Below are 16814 nucleotides of genomic sequence, written 5' to 3'. Positions count from 1 at the left end.
ACACCTTACCACCTCACAGATCGTATGATTGTCAAATAGATCTTGTACCTGGGGCACAACCACCTTGCAGCAGAATCTATGCCCTTACGGAACCCGAAAATCTCCATTTGCGCCAGTACCTAGACCAGTACCTTGCTAATGGCTTCATTCGCCCGTCCAAGTCCCCTGCATCTTCAGCTTTGTTCTTCGTACCATAAAGGAAGGCGACCTTAGAACATGTATAGACTACCGCGCACTGAATCAGATAACCATCAAGAATAGATACCCACTGCCTTTGATCCCAGAACTACTAGACCAGGTGAAGGACGCTTGTATATACACAAAACTAGACCTTCGGGGGGCATATCATCTGGTACGTGTCAAAGAGGGTGACGAATGGAAGACTGCTTTTCGCACCAAGTACGGACTATTTGAGTACCAGGTGATGCGCTTCGGACTATGCAATGCACCAGCAGCCTTCCAGTTCTTCATGAACGATGTCCTCCGAGAGCTTATCGACGTTTGTGTGGTCGTTTGCATCGACGACATCTTAGTATACTCCTTATCAGAATCTGAGCATGTAAAACACGTCCGAGCAGTCCTAGAGAAGTTACGCCAGCATAAATTATATGCTAAAATGGAAAAGTGCATCTTCCACACTACGGAAGTGGAATTCCTTGGATTTATTCTGACCCCGAGAGGAATCCGGATGGATACACGAAAAGTGGATGCCATTCTTAATTGGCCTTCGCCAAGTTCAATCAAAGGAGTTCAAAGCATGCTTGGCTTTGCCAATTTCTACCGCAGGTTTATCCCAGACTTCTCGCACATTGTACATCCCATTACGACGCTATTGCGAAAAAACAAACGCTTTGTGTGGACAGAGGAAGCCAAGAACGCCTTCCAAGAGTTAAAAGCTAAATTCACATCTGCTCCCATATTAAGACACCCGCGCCCCGAGCTTCCCTACATAGTGGAAACAGATTCATCCAGTTCAGCCATGGGAGCAGTCCTTTCCCAAAAGGATCCCAAAACTAACCAGCTTCACCCAGTGGCGTTTTGGTCAAGAAAATGTTCAGCCCCCGAATTAAACTATGCCATAACCGACAAGGAGCTGCTGGCCATCAAGTCCGCCTTCAAGGCTTGGTGGCACGATCTACTGGGTGCCAGACATACCATCACGGTCATCACCGATCACCGCAACTTACAATACCTAAAGACAGCCAAAGCCCAATCTTCGCGCCAACTCCGTTGGGCATTGTTCTTCGCCGAGTTTGATTTTGTAATAACCTATCGACCAGGTTGTAAGAATGGTAAAGCAGACACCTTGTCCCGGATTGGAATGGGAGAAGCAGAAATAACTTTAGAACCCGTACCCATAATTCCGGAACAGAGAATCCTTGGCCTGACATCCATACAGACACTGGAGGACATTCAAAACAAGATCCACCAACTCTTTGATTCCGTTGCCCTACAGGACTGGGCAAAGAAAGATCCAGAGTACTCTGTCATCGATGATTTACCTTATTACCAAGGCCGGCTATTTTTACCGCAAAAAGAACTACAGGAACTTGTCATTTCCCATTACCATGACACCTTAATAGAAGGGCATCCGAATATTGCAAAAACCGAAGCTGAAATTAGGAAGCAATTTTGGTGGCCCACCTGGCGAAAGGATGTCAAGTCATTTGTCATGTCTTGTGGCATTTGCGCACAAAATAAAGGGCAAAAGAAAAAACCTGCTGGATTATTGCAACCAACAGACATACCACCTACCCCTTGGCATACCTTGTCATTAGACTTTATCACGGATTTACCCCCGTACCAAGGTTACAATACCATTCCAGTTATTGTAGATCTTTTTTCTAAAATGGCCCACTTCATTCCTTTAAAAGGGATACCTTCAGCTTCAATCCTGGCCAAGGAATTCCTTGAAAATGTTGTCCGCCTGCATGGCTTTCCTTCAGTGTTAATTTCAGATCGGGGCAGTCAATTCATTTCACATTTTTGGAGGAAATGCTGCCAACTGGCACAAATTGATGTTAGGCTTTCGACCAGTCACCACCCTCAGACCGACGGTCAAACGGAGAGGACCAACCAGACTCTTGAACAGTACCTCCGTTGTATGCTACATCAGTCTGAGGGGAATTGGAAAGACATTCTGTGGATCGCAGAGTATGCATACAATAATTCTGTACACTCAGGAACTGGACAAAGTCCTTTTTTTATCATTTATGGGCACCATCCTCGAACCTCGGATTTGGACTCACCCCAGCATTTAGAGATGCCCGCAGTGGACCATCTCAACGCTGTTATTACACAAGCCTTTAAAGAAGCAACCATCCATTTGCAAAAGGCTAAGGAAAAATACAAAAAGGATGCGGATCAGCACAGAAGTGAAGCTCCTCAATACCAAATAGGGGACCAAGTATGGTTAGCCACTAAGCACTTACCACTCAAGGGGACTCAGACCTTTAACCCCAGGTATTTGGGACCTTTTTCTGTAAAGGCAATTATTAACCCAGTGGCCGTCAAGTTGGACCTACCTGCTCATATGCGAATCCATCCCGTCTTCCACGTTTCTCTTTTGAAGCCAGTGCAACCAGGAACTAGGCTAACCACTCCACCTGAACCTATCCTCATAGACGGGGAGCCCGAGTTCGAAGTCAAGAATATTTTGGACTCAAAAAGAGTGAGATCAAAACTCTTTTACCTAATTGACTGGAAAGGATATGGTCCGCAGGAAAGGTCTTGGGAACCTAGTGACCACGTGCATTCACCTCGTTTAGTGAAGAGGTTCCATCGGGAATTTCCAGACAAACCACGGCCAAGGGGGAGAACGACTTTAGGAGGGGCCTTGAGGGGGAGTGCTGTCATGATGCCTGCCCCCGGAAGACCAGACCAGGCCCAGCAGCCCCGGAAGCAGGCATCATGCCACTTGGAGCATGCCCAAAAGCCCCAGTTAGGGGCTGTTTGGGTGCAGTCCTGGCGCCTATGGCGCCAGACTCATAAAGATAAAGTCAGTCCTGGCGCCATGGGCGCCAGGCTCATTATTGATAACTTACCTGAAGCAGACCATGCTGCATACTCACCTGAGGCAGACCATGCTGCATGAAGACTCAAGCCAAATGAGGCTTAGGAGGGACTATTTTACTGAAGGGACTATTTTGTTACTTGGGTGGGGCTGTGGAAGAATACTTACCTGGATCTTCTTCCAAGGCTATTTAAACCACGCCCGGACAGCCACACGTGCTTCGTGTTATTCTGCTTGCTGCAGCGTAACGCTCACCGTGTTTTCAGCAGCTCCAGTCTTCAGCCACGCCCGCTTCAGTCCTGGGACTCCTGAAACAAGAAGAAAAGAAGGATAAAGGTTAGAACAGGAGTTTTAACTTTAATCCTTACCTGAATCCTGATCCATTTCGCCACGGAGCTGAAAGACAGAAGTCTTTGAAGCATTGCTTTGCATTCCTACGGCGCCGCGCTGATCTCACCTGCTTGGCGGTACTTCAGCATTCCATCACGCTCTCTCCATCTCGCGGCCGCCCTCCGACACCTAAGGAGACAAAGACAGCAAGGTGAGCAAGGGGACTCTCTAAGGCTATACAAGCTACCCCCAAGGACTTACCTGATTTACCACGGGGGGTACTCACCTCATCTCGGGTCGGCGCAGTCAACTCTACTTCATCGCCGTACCCCGGCCCCTAAGGGGAAAACCACAATAGACTTACCTAAATCTTACCAATTGCCATTTGGAAATCTTCGAGTGGATTAATCGGCAACCTGCAAGGAATCGGACAGAGTGAAGATCAGACATTTGAACTCTTATGAACAATTGGACTTTAGAGTCAATACTGGAACTCACCAATTCCTCTACGCCAGTGAAGTAACTGGTCATCAACGCGCCCCTGCAGTCGACGCAGGATGGAGAGCTCATCCTTCCAAACCATCAGGTGAGACTAAGGAGGGGACATCAAGAGTGATCTGTGGGAAGACAACGGGAGTGGGGAAGGTGGGTTGACACTCAATTCCACGGGTGGTTAATTCCTCTTCTCCTTTGCAGAAGAATATTCCTGCGAGCCAGACAAACTAGGCTGAGCGGGCCTGTCCATTCAGTCATCTCGGCGCTACACGTCACGCTGGTGGAAACAACAGCGGCCCAGTTCCGGTCGACGCCCCCGTGGGAACCAGGTGAGCGTAACAATTGCTCAAAAAAGCACTTTTTTAGTGTCTGGGGGCACGGACATGTTCGCGAACAAGGACCCATGCTTAGCGTGGGTGCAGTCACATGATGATGTCGTGGACACGTTTGCAAATGGGACGGGTGCCCGTTGGACACCAAATGCGCAGGGTGAGGTCTACACATGCATGCGGGTGTTCTACGGACAGTGTTTGTGTCCCCAAACTAATTAAAAGTGCGACACACATGCGGCAGACAGTTATGGGCAGGCACGATGTTCGTAGGACCCAAGGTTGTGATACGCATGCGTGCGGGTGTTCTACGGGCAGTGTTCAGGTCCCTGAACAAATTAAATGTGCGTGACAACTTTGCAGACAGGCGGACGGGTTATGTGTTCTATGGACATATTAATTCTGGTTGCGGACAATGCAAACGGGGTATGTTCTTAGGACACTTTATTTTGAATAGTTGCGGACATGCAGATGGATTTATTGTCCTGTGGACACCCCCATTTTTATTGCAGACAGTGCGAACAGGTATAGTGTCCTTAGGACACCCCCATTCTGGTTATTTGTGGACATGCGAACATCATATGTGTCCTAAGGACACCTCCATTTTGATTGCAGACCATGCGATCCGGTATAGTGTCCTTAGGGCACACCCATTTCGGTTAATTGCGGACATGCAGACATCTTATGTGATTGCAGACAGTGCGAACAGGTATAGTTTCCTTAGGACAACCCCATTTTGGTTAATTGCAGCCATCCCGGACACCTGCACCATCTGTGGACACCCTAACTACCTTTTTTAAAAAAAAAAAAACAAGACACAGAGGCATATAGTAACAGCACACATAATATTTTATTATTGTATAAAAATATAAAAAATATAAAAGAGAGGGGGAAGCAGAAATGGATACAAATACAGGGGAATTAGGCGTTTGTGCATGTTGGCTGGTAAGGGAGGAAGGGATTGAAGACTCATCATAATGTTTTTCTTGCTGGGGAGTGGGGAGTTTTTGGGGATGGTCGGCTGGGACATGGAGAAGGGGTACAGGTACAAATGGGACAGCGATATTTAATTTTTTCCTTTGTATGGTCCTCCACAAAGTTTTTTTAAAAGAATGAAATTTGTCATTAATAGATCCATGTTTTGCTCTACATGCTGCAGATGATTTTCCAAGGTGTCTGTTTCTGTATTATTCATATTGTCTGTATGGTCTGTTAAAAAATATATATGTTAAGTACACATAAAGTAATGGTTATTAATTGGCTTATTTAGAGAAGTGTAGTGTCTACCATTAGTATCACTGTTTTCACTCATTTCGTCCCGAGGAACATTTTCTTCTGGCCATTCCAAAGTACTAGACATTTCTGTGTAAAGAAAATATATATTTTTTTCAGTGTACCCTAATCCAGAAAGTTTATAAATATATGAAATGAATGTAGTGTACTTACCAGTTTCTTTTTTAGTTTTGTTGTTACTGCTGCGTAGGTGTGCTGTTGATTTTTGCTGTGCAGTTTCTGTGAAGTAATTCTGCTGGAGGCATATGTTATTTTCTTTTGGTATGTTCCATTATGTTGCATATACAGTTTGCACTTCTTATTTATTATTGAATTTAATTTATTTATATGCTGCTCTTTGAGCATGGTCAGTGTTTTTATTGCATGATACAACAATGTAAGATACCCCCTGAGTTTTTGGATAGTGTTGATGTTGACCGCGTCCATCCGCGGACATGCGCACCGTCTGCGGACATCAAAATGACTAGCGTGGGACAGGGGTTCAGTATGTTCTATGTTACATGTATATAAACTAAGGAAATCCTACTAAACACCTATCAAATTCATGATATATATATCTATATTCAGTGAAAAAATCTTTAAGAGGATGTTATGGTTAAGTCGCATTCCAAAAAACCTATACAATTCAGTGAAAGAACTTTGTTAAAGTGATGTTATGGTTATGTTGAGCTACTAAAACCCTATGAAATTCAGTAAAAAACTTTGTTAAAGGGACGTTATGGTTACAAGTAAAACCGAAAAACCCCTAAAATTTGCCAGTTATGGTAAGCTAAGCAACCACAACTCGCGCCACCACCTTGCACTGCTGAGACTAACACCCAGGACATCAAAGATGACATCACAAATATCATTGATGACATCACTGCAGGGAGGATGGATTAGCAAGTACATGCAATTCAGCCAGGCAATGTTGTCCATGCAAAAGTTTTATACCAGAATCCATAGGGGAGCTAACATATTGGATGTCATGCTTTGAAACACTTGTGTATAGGTGTGTTATGAATGCCATATCATATGTTAGATGAGATGGAGGCACTATAGCAGAAGCTTGCAAGTTTTGGTGTGGGCTTTGTTGCAGCAGACAAAAGATCAAAAGACATTGCTACTTTACAAATTGGCAAGACAATGCATTGAAGAATTAGTTGCTGGACCTCACAAGATCTGCTTTCATTTACGCCAGGCTTACCACACCATAAAGGACTGTGCCAATTGTAGGTGTGCCACAGATTGCCACAGTACAAGCTGAAGACCTCAGTGGCCTCAACATTGGAACTCTAATTTGCACCTTGATAGGCTATATGAGCATTGTAATGACACCATATATTACTGAAGCACTCTCAGCAGAAACATGATTGGTGGGCCATTTGTAACCCTGTGCCAGTGACAGCTGCTTTCTAGTGTATGCTTTACTTTACACACATTTCAGAAGGTCAATATGGTGTACCTACATTAGCTCAACTTGACCAACATGACAAGGACCTATGCCTTAGCGGGCAATGCCAATGCAGCACAGCATTACAACCCTGTGCCAATCTTCAAAGTAAATTGATTGCTTTTCATATGCTTAATTTATGGACCCAACCTTCAAAGTAAAGTGATTGCTTTTCATATGCATGTCTCTGGGGAGGAGGACCCAAGGGAAACATCATGATGGGGTGACACTGTGCAAATATGCAAGGATGGTTTACTCAAGTGCGTGCAGCATCAATTGGAAAAAGAACACAAGCAGCAGGAGGAACAGCAATCAGTCCATATTTTTTCCAAGTAAACCAAAAATGTTTAGCTTAGGATTGGAGGCATCATCTGGCAGTACATCACTGACACGTGGTGCAAACTTTGCAAGTAGTGTAGGCACAGCAGGCATGGAGGAACATTTGTGTGACCCCGCTCCTCAGTGATTCAGTGAACTTGAATCTGGAAGGATCATCAACAGTAATAGTCAGAGATCATCAGTTGGACAGATGATTGAGGGCTATCTTGTAGACACTTCAACTTTGGGAAGGGATGATGACCCATTAAAGTATTTGGTAAAGAAAGCCATCCATTTGTTCAGCGGCACTTGCATTAATTGATGTTGAATCGCTAATCTGCATCCTCCACCATGTTGCAGTCTGAGAATGCTTTAGAGCAGCCATTCCATTGCCAGTAACTTCAAGAGATATCTCACAGTGCCACATGTTGAACAATTAACATCTTAAAAATGTACAGTCATTAAATTGCAGAAGACTATTAAATGACATCTACCCATAGACAAAACACCACCTAGAATGATGACGATGATGATTTATTAACCAGTTAAAGTGGAGTGGGGCTGTTTACTGCTATGTGTGGTTGGGAAATGGATAGCTGTGGAAGTGACTGAGAGGCCATGACCAGTTGCTCTCTTACACATAGCATTGTTAATTGTGTAAGCATTGTTTTTGAATCTGTGAATTATCTAATGATCACACCACTTGCAATAGGTTCACATGCTCTTTCATGAGACATACCTGCCCCTTAAAGTTCTCAGGTTTTCTCACAGATCACAGCCACCCACTACATTTATTGGGCTCTTTTACAGCCCCAATCAACAAAGTGGGAATTCAGGTGCTCAGAATTCTTTGCCCACCTGGTTGCCTTCCAGCCAGTCACATGCCACTTCACACCCGCTCCACTTGTGAAAGGCACACAGTGGACCCAACATCCAGCTCTAGAGATGTTGAGAACTTAGAGTGCAGAATTTAATAATTCCTCTTTGCCCTGTGAGTTACGCTCGCCCCTACTACGGCAGCCAGGCCTGTCCTGTTTCGGTGCTAACAGTGGTTGGCAATTTTTCCAAGAGAATGGCCACAGTTGCCTGCTTAGAAGAAAGGCTGCATTTGCAGTTAAGCTGGCTCTCTACTCTGCAATCAGTCTGTTAGCATGTCTTGCTCGTATTATCCAGCACCTAATTCTTATCTAAAGTTCGTAGGCTCCCTGAGCTAGCATTCCATACCTAGGCCTATTTTCTTTGTCCCAGTCCAACCCCGACCAAGGCAGTATTAGAGTTGCAAGAAAGGGACCGGCCTCCTGAGCAGTACCAATTCATTTAGTTAGGACTGGCGCATGGAGCATTGACGAGGGATAATATATTATATATACTGCAGTTTTTGGATATACCAACCCATTTTTGGTCTTGGCAAATCTTTGTGGTGCTTGTGCCACTGAATCACCGAAACCATTGTTTCAGAAGCGAGAGGGACTAGGGGTTCCAAACTGAGAATATCTGGTTTGCATAGCAGCAGGTAATGCCATGACATGAAACTGCAAAATCACTAAAATCTATTTTCTCAAACTATTCCGCTGTACTACCCAATGAAAATGCCCCTAACAATATTTGCTTGAATTAACAGCTTTGTAAGAAGCAAGTGGGGTGCATGGCTTTCCATTTATCAGCTGCACAGTGATTTCATCTTTACTACTTTGGTCTATTTTGATAGCCAATATGTTTTTTGCCCTCCAGAGGCTGCCTTTCTATGCCCACCTCCCCAACCCATGCCCACTCTCTGTACCTCCTACCCTCACTCTCTCTACCCCCACCCAACCCCACCTACCACACCTGCTCCTTTTCTACCCCCACGCCCAATACAAGTGCCTTTTGGGTTTTGTTTGGGCTATTTTGGGCTACCTTTGACAAGTCCTCCTGAGGCTGCTTTTCTTCTTGTTTTTTGCCGCTTAAACAACTACTGTCAGCCAGCCACCCCCACACCCACTTGCTCCAACAGTGCCCACCCACCCATCCTACACCTATCCTCTTCCCACACTCTCTAACCTTATCCACCCTAACCCTGCTCTCACTACTCCTAGCCTCTCTAGAATACCCCCACCTGCTTGACCCCCACACCCTCTAACCTCACCCAACCACCCTGCCACCAACCTCTCTAATACCACCTACACACCCTAACCCATTCTCTCTAACCCCACCCACCGACCTTACTCCCATTCCCTCTACCCTCACTCACCCTCTCTACCTCCACTCTCTCTACCCACACTCACCCAAACTACCTCCACTCTTTCTACCTCTAACCCATCTACCCTACCTCCACTGTCTATCCTCACCCACCGTGCCCTCACTCTTTTCTCTACAACTAGTCACCCAACCTCCACTCTCTACCCCGAAACACCCACCTTATACCTACTCTCTACACCCCCTGTCCCCCACTCTCTCTTTCCCCAACCACTCACACTCACCCACCCACCTGATCCCCACACTCTCTGCCCTCATCCACCCAATGCTTAATCTCTCTACCCTCATCCATCCTGTCTACCACCACCACCCTACTCCCCCTCTCTTCACCAACCCACCCTCAATATCCCCTAAACAATCCCAACCCCAGTCTTTCAAACACCACCAGCTCACCCTCTCTACCCTCACCACCCAATCCTCACTTTCTATATCCCTACCCACCCACCCTGTCTACCCCACCCACACTATGCCCACTTTCTCTACACCCACCCTACTCCCATTATCTCTACAATACTCTCTCAACCACTCTATCTCCACTCTCTCTACCCCCACCCACACATCCTGCCTCCACTCTTTTTAACCCCACCCATCCACCCTACCATTTTGCTTGCATCCGCTCAGCAATATGAGTAAGATGATCTCTTTGAAAGATGCCTGCCAAACGAGATGACTAATAGCTCCCAAGAGAAAAATGTGAAAAACATTCCCGAAGAGGCACCAGCGAGAATGTTTGAGCCTGAGATGATTAAAATCACCTTTGCGGCCAAAGGGACAAATCAGAATAAAAGCCTGGCAGGCGCAGAGGAAGACATTAGTAATAAGAGTGGATCCTGGTCTTGGCTTGCAGGGGCTCTCAATGGAAATTCGGAAGGTTAATGCAGAAGACACAGACTGAATGTGGCCTAAAAATTGGATCATGGAATACTCAAGGGTTTCTTCATTTATATAATACTGCGCCACAGGAACTTGAAAATCTTGACATTGTTTGTTTACAAGAAACCTGGGTCTCGAAAAGGCCTATTGCAAGTAACCATGAAATAGCTTTCAATCCGGGTCTAAAACAAGACAAAGGAAGACCAAAAGCTGGCTTGATTACGTTAGTCAAAAGTGGTACGAACATACACCTGAGCTCCTCAAAAAATCTCTCTCCTTACATTCAAACATCGACAATAGAAATTGGAAAGGATAACACTTGCCAGGGTCAAAGGATCTTTATTATAAATTTATACTGGCAACACAGTGTGTCAGACGAATCTGACTTTCTCGATCAGATATGTAATACAATTGATTCAATGGAAAGTGAGGAGAATGGAGCCAAGATTATATTATGTGGAGATGTCAACATGACTTCTCTCCATCTTAAAGATGGTAGAAAAGGATCAGTAGCTCAAACCCGCAAAGACCCTTATCTGATTAAATCAGCTTGGATTGAGGAAATGGATGCCAGAAACATGCTACTCCTGAATGGAAATGGAAATTGCGACATACCACCTAGGTATACCTGGAGTAATGGAAGACAGCATTCCATTCTGGATTACATCTATGTCTCAGAGTCACTAATTGGGCAAATAGCAGCTCTAAACAATACTGAGATGAAACAAACTGATCATAATCTGGTAATGGCAACCATAAAGGATACCATCGTATGAAAAAGGACCATTGGCAAATCCCGATTACAGTTGAACCAGGAAGATACAGAATTAGGGTGAACGAAAATAAAATCTCGCAAATGACAAATGCATTAGAAAGAGCCAGATATGATGGATCTGATAATGTTGAGGAATACACGGCTCTGCTTCAGCAATTCTCGGAGAAAGTACGTGTAAATAAAAACCCTCCTTTTAACCATCAACATAGATATGATCAAGAAATAATTCAGAAAAAACATGAACTGCGAAGAAACAAAATATTACTAAGGAAAGAAGGAAAATCAGAATGGTGGATTGAATTTAACAACAGCAAAAAAGCCTATAAAAGCTGGTTAAAAAAGCACAAACAGAATATGCTGCAACACGATGCTGACGTTATGTTAGAACTAATGTTGAATAGGAATTTAAGTAAGTTCTGGACACTCATAAATGACGTTGATGCACATCAAAGAGCACTTCTGTCAAGTTTAGTGTCTGAATCTCAATGGATCTCTCATTTTATGAAGCTGTTTCGTAAACAATCCGAATGTGACTACAAACAACTTGAAGTAATGTATGATTGGAGCTTCGAAATCTCAGAAGATGATATTCTAAATAACATAAAAGATATTAGTTTCTCGAGAGCTCCTGGCCCAGACAGACTTACAAATTACCTCCTTAAACAACATCTGGAAGCATGGGCAAAATTCTGTTACAACCTCTTCCTGACCATTCAGGCGAATAAGAGGGTTCTGGACTCTTGGAAGAAGAGCATCATTGTGCCCGTATTTAAAAAAGGAGACCGAACCAAGCCCGGGAATTTTAGGCCAATAGCATTACTCAACGTAGTGGGAAAGATCTTCTATACACAGATCCTAAATCAGTTGGCCCATTGGATAAAGGAAACAAAGACTTATGACACAAGACAAACAGGGTTTGTAAAGGGAGTTGGGTGCTCTCTAAACCTGTTGATGTTAAATATCTTAAAGATGGAAGCAATCAAAACAAACAGTAAGATCTATGTAGCATTTGTCGATTTAGCATATGCTTTCGACAGTGTGGATCGAGAAACCCTGTGGCAAAAAGTAGAGCTCTATGATTGCCCGAAAAAACTTACAAAGGCAATCCATGCCTTGCACTCAGAGACATCGATCAGAATCAGGCTAAACCAAGCTGGTCTACTTTCTACTCCAATCTTGACAACAAGGGGCATCAAGCAGGGATGCCCCCTTGGAGCCACCCTATTCAACCTGCTAATTTCTGATGTAGTCAAAGCCCTATTGGAAACTCGATCCTTCCCCCCTAAAATCAATGGCAGAGAACTAGGGCACATGGTCTATGCAGATGACATGGTCTTGTTAGATCTAACGCCTATTGGTTTACAGCGGAAATTGACTGCTCTTAAATCCTACACCGAGAAAAATGGCTTAATCATTAATCCAAGTAAAACAGAGATCTTGGTTTTACAAAATCTGAGGTATACTAACCGGACAAAAAAAAATGTGAAAGAGCATAAGTGGCATATTGGGAATGACCGAGTTGAGTGTGCCAAACAGGTCCTATATTTGGGTGTGACCATCAACTCAAACTTAACTGAAGAGCCTATGCTTCAAAGAATAAGGCGGAAGTGCAGAATGCTGACGGCCCAAGGTGCTTTCATTAACAGAAAATATGGCAAGTTCAGCTTAAAGCCGGTCATGGAGTTTTACCGAGCTAAAGTGATTCCATGGCTGATTTTTGGAGCTGAAACCATGCTGGGGTGCAAATATAAAATATGGTCCTGGTGTGAGAAAATGTTTTGGTCAACGATATTACGGCTACCGAAGGCGACACCGATCGCTTGTCTCAGATGTGAACTCGGTATGCTCTCGACAAACGCAAGAATTCAGTGGAACACCTTGACCTTATATCGGAAGATCATGGGCGCAGATAACTTACCGCAGTTCTGAATACTAGAACCCAGAAGCCATCAGGGAAAAAATTCAATTTTCAAACAATGGAAAGAGACCTGTGTAAAAACACTAGATTTCCTAGAATCTGATATAATGACACTAATCCAGAATCCGGATAAAGTTACACGGGATCAGGATTGGTTTGAAAAATCTGAACAAAGAAGATCCGAGAGATGTATGAATCATGCTCCCCCAGAAGCCCGAGAATGTTATAAGTTACCGAATTACCTAATGCGATTTCCCTCTAAAAGTAAGAGAAGAACCCTTATGATGTTTCGATTAAATTTTTACTGTACCAAAGAGAAGATGAGCATCTGGCGAAAAACTCCAATTGATGATGATCAATGTCGCTTCTGTGGAACTTGAAAGGAATCGTTAAAACACTTGATCCTAGACTGCAGAAAATTTAACAAACTGAGGCTAAGAACTTTTGTGAAGGTAATTGGACAAAATTCTTGCCAAAATACGGAAAATGTTTGGGGGTTACTCCATGAAGGAGAAAATAAACAATTGATGTTTGCATTAACTTTCCTCTTAGAAGAAATTGAAAGAGGCTTAAGTAGCTCCGAAGAACGACATCTAAAATAAGAATGGCTAATAGACTCTGATGCCTTATTCCTTTTTTCCTTTGTCGACTCCTGTCTTCCTTCTGTTTTTTTTTTGTTTTTTTCTTTTTTTTGTTTTTGGTAGATCCTTTTTTAAAGTTTGTAATGAACTAAATGAAAATTAAAAAAAAAAATCTATGAGCTCCGTGTAAATGCTCTGACCACTTGGTGCACTTTCTTTTTTTCTTCTTATCCCCTTTCCTTTCTGTGCCCATGGCTTTTGTGCGTATTTCCTTCCTGCTCCTCCCAACCTCCAGCCCTCTCCTAGTCCCAACCTCGCCTCTCTACTCTGCCCACCCTCTAAGACTCTTATAGGTCAATGTGTTGGATAGCACATGACTGGGATAGCTGAGAAGCACCTGTTTTCATTTTTAACCAATAAGCAAAGGACTCTTCGGTCCATTTTGCCTGCAGCTGGTGAGCACTACGAGCTCTGGGTAAGCGCTCTCACCACTTGGTGTTTTTTCTTTTCCTTTCTGTGTCTGTGGGCTTTTGTGTGTATTTCCTTCCCACTCCTCCCGACCCCCAAACCCCTCCTAGTCTTGGCCTTGCCTTGCCTCTCCCTTCAACCTAACCACCAAGCCTCCCTTAGGGGATAACCCTTGATGGAATAGCTCTTTCAGAGGCTCTCCTAGGGCAGCCTTGCCTGGGCAGCCAGCAATGTTCTTCAGTAGGGGAGAGCTCCTTTGGGCAGCCCCCATTCACTGTTTTCCCTGTTTGCCCGTGAGAGCCATATCCAGGCCCAAAAAGCTACAGCAACACCAAGGTAAGAGACAACCTCCATTGCCGTAACTGTGTTGTTATTAGTCATGCTTTCCTGTTCAAAGCTGCCTTAATTCACCCCCCCCCTTATTTATACTGCCCCTCTTCGTGAGTCCTTTAATCTCTGACTCTTTAATCCTTTAATCTCGGACTCCTTTTCCTCCCTATGAGCATCCTGCTAACCAATTTGATCAAGCAGCAACTCATGCTGCTAAAAAATATTATCATTCCAGAACACAGCCCCTCTATCCCACACCATTTCATAATGCTAGTATAGTCACTGTACCTCCCCATAGTACTTGGCCATAACCATCCATCCACTTAACCACCCCTAGCATACACTGAAGCTGTCTTCATCCTGAAATGTGTTAATGATTTTGATTCTAGCTGCATTTTAGATACAAACAATATGTCTGAATCTTGCTGCATGTTAGGTACAACACATCTTTTGAATCCTGGTGCATTTTAGGTAAAACACATGTTTTGAATCTAGCTGCATTTTAAGTACTACAAATGTTTTGAATCCTGATGCCTTTTTGGCAGTACAAATGTTTTTGAATCCTGGTGCATTATAGGTACTACAAAATGCCCTGTACCCTCTGCATTGGGTACAGTAATTGTTTTGACTCCATTTGCATTTAGGTGCAGTGACATTTTCAAACTAGTTGTATGATAAGGGTATTTTATCTTTAAATCGAGCTGGTATCTGAACATTACAACTGCCCTTAAATCATAGAAGCACTTGTGCAATTGCAGCACCAGAACTACACACTCCACCCCCTCACACCCATCAGTGAAGTCATCCTTTTTCCACTGTTCATTTGTTCCACCGGCTTTCTCCTTCCCTCATCTCCAGGGGTAAGTAGACAGACAGGACCTAAAGCCCCCTAGGCATGGCCCCTTCCTTTTTCAGAACAGAGGCTGCTTCTATCTACCATGCCTAGCAGCTCCAAGGTCAGAGTGGCACTATGGCATTCCAGAAATCAGACCTCTGCTTCTCCCTGACCCCTAATATCCTCCCATCCTCGCACCACTCCAACCCCCCTTCCAACTCCTCAATAACCTCAACACGCACAAATCTCACCTTCATCTCCCCCAACTTTCCCATCACTCCCCCACTCTCACTCTTACATCTTCCTGCCCCCCACCCTCACTCACATTTCCCTTCCAGAAGCACAGCTCGGACCATATTGGATGCAATACCGGTGCTCACCACTATCAGAAAGCCGGCGTTTTAAAACCACCAGACTTTTGTGTAAAACTGAACAGATGAACCCAAACCAGGCCAAGGAAAGACTTGCTAAGAGGTGGATACAATGTAAAACTATATTCTGAAATGACTTGAAGGAAGTAATTATTTAATGTATGTATAAAAAATAGCTGCATGTAAGTTGGATTTGAATGTAGAAAACTGGGAACTAAAGTGACAGATAGCTGAATTCTGACTGACAACTACCCCCGACAGGAGAAACCGGCTCAGCCACTCTTCCCAGGCCAAGCTGCATCCTGCTGCCCCTGCCAAAAGGAGATGACACCTCTCTGATTGGGTTAGGGGAGGGGCATCTGGGGACTGCAGGAAGTTGAACAAAGCCCTGTCCTGGACTCAGGCAAATGTTATATTGGGGGGTCATAAAATGGCTTCCTCTTGGGAGAAACTGGGAGGGGCAGTGCCTCTGGGAGCCACCTGAGCTGGAGGCGGGGACAGACAGAAGCTTCCCCCATGTGCTTTGGAACCTAAACCACGCCCATCTGGCCCAGGGCATAATTTTAAAAAGATGGATAATTCATAGTACGGACCTATCAAAATTATATAATTAATACCATTATTTTTGTGATTTTTCTGTGCACATTTTAAGAGGTTTTAGGACCCTGTGGTGTATTCTGGGGGGTTGCTAGCGGAAAATAGGGTCTTACTCCAAATATCTGCATGTTAAAAATCTGACACTTCATCAATTAATGTCCATACTCCTTGCGCACATTTGTGTAATTTTTGGTAAATGTCTGATATTGGTAAACCGACCAAAAAGCGCAAAATTTTGTCATTTCTGAATCCCAGCTCGCAGGAACATGGGGCTTGAACAGAGACCTGTCTTAATTCATCTGTAATATGTACATGTAATGTCAACCACTTGTGTATCTGGGAAATATGTATTTGAATCAAATATAGATTTGTGGGCAAATTGACCAGGGGAGGATCCTCTGACCCATAAACAGACCTCATCATGATGACAATCCATTTCCTTCCCCCAATCATGGGAGAGGGGAGAATTGGGCCAATGACAAGTAGAGAGGGGCAGGCTCAGTTATGCCACGCACCCACCCACTTTCTAAAGACATAAAAAGGACCACTGAAAGACAGGCAGGAGATTCACTTTCCACTTTCTTGCGGGACGCTTTGCCGGGAGACTCCAGACTTCAAATC

The sequence above is a fragment of the Ambystoma mexicanum genome, chromosome 7q (genome assembly GCF_040938575.1).
Source record: "Ambystoma mexicanum isolate Mex_15411 chromosome 7q, UKY_AmexF1_1, whole genome shotgun sequence".
Taxonomy (NCBI): Eukaryota; Metazoa; Chordata; class Amphibia; order Caudata; family Ambystomatidae; genus Ambystoma; species Ambystoma mexicanum.
Note: the sequence above shows the minus strand (reverse complement) of the source record.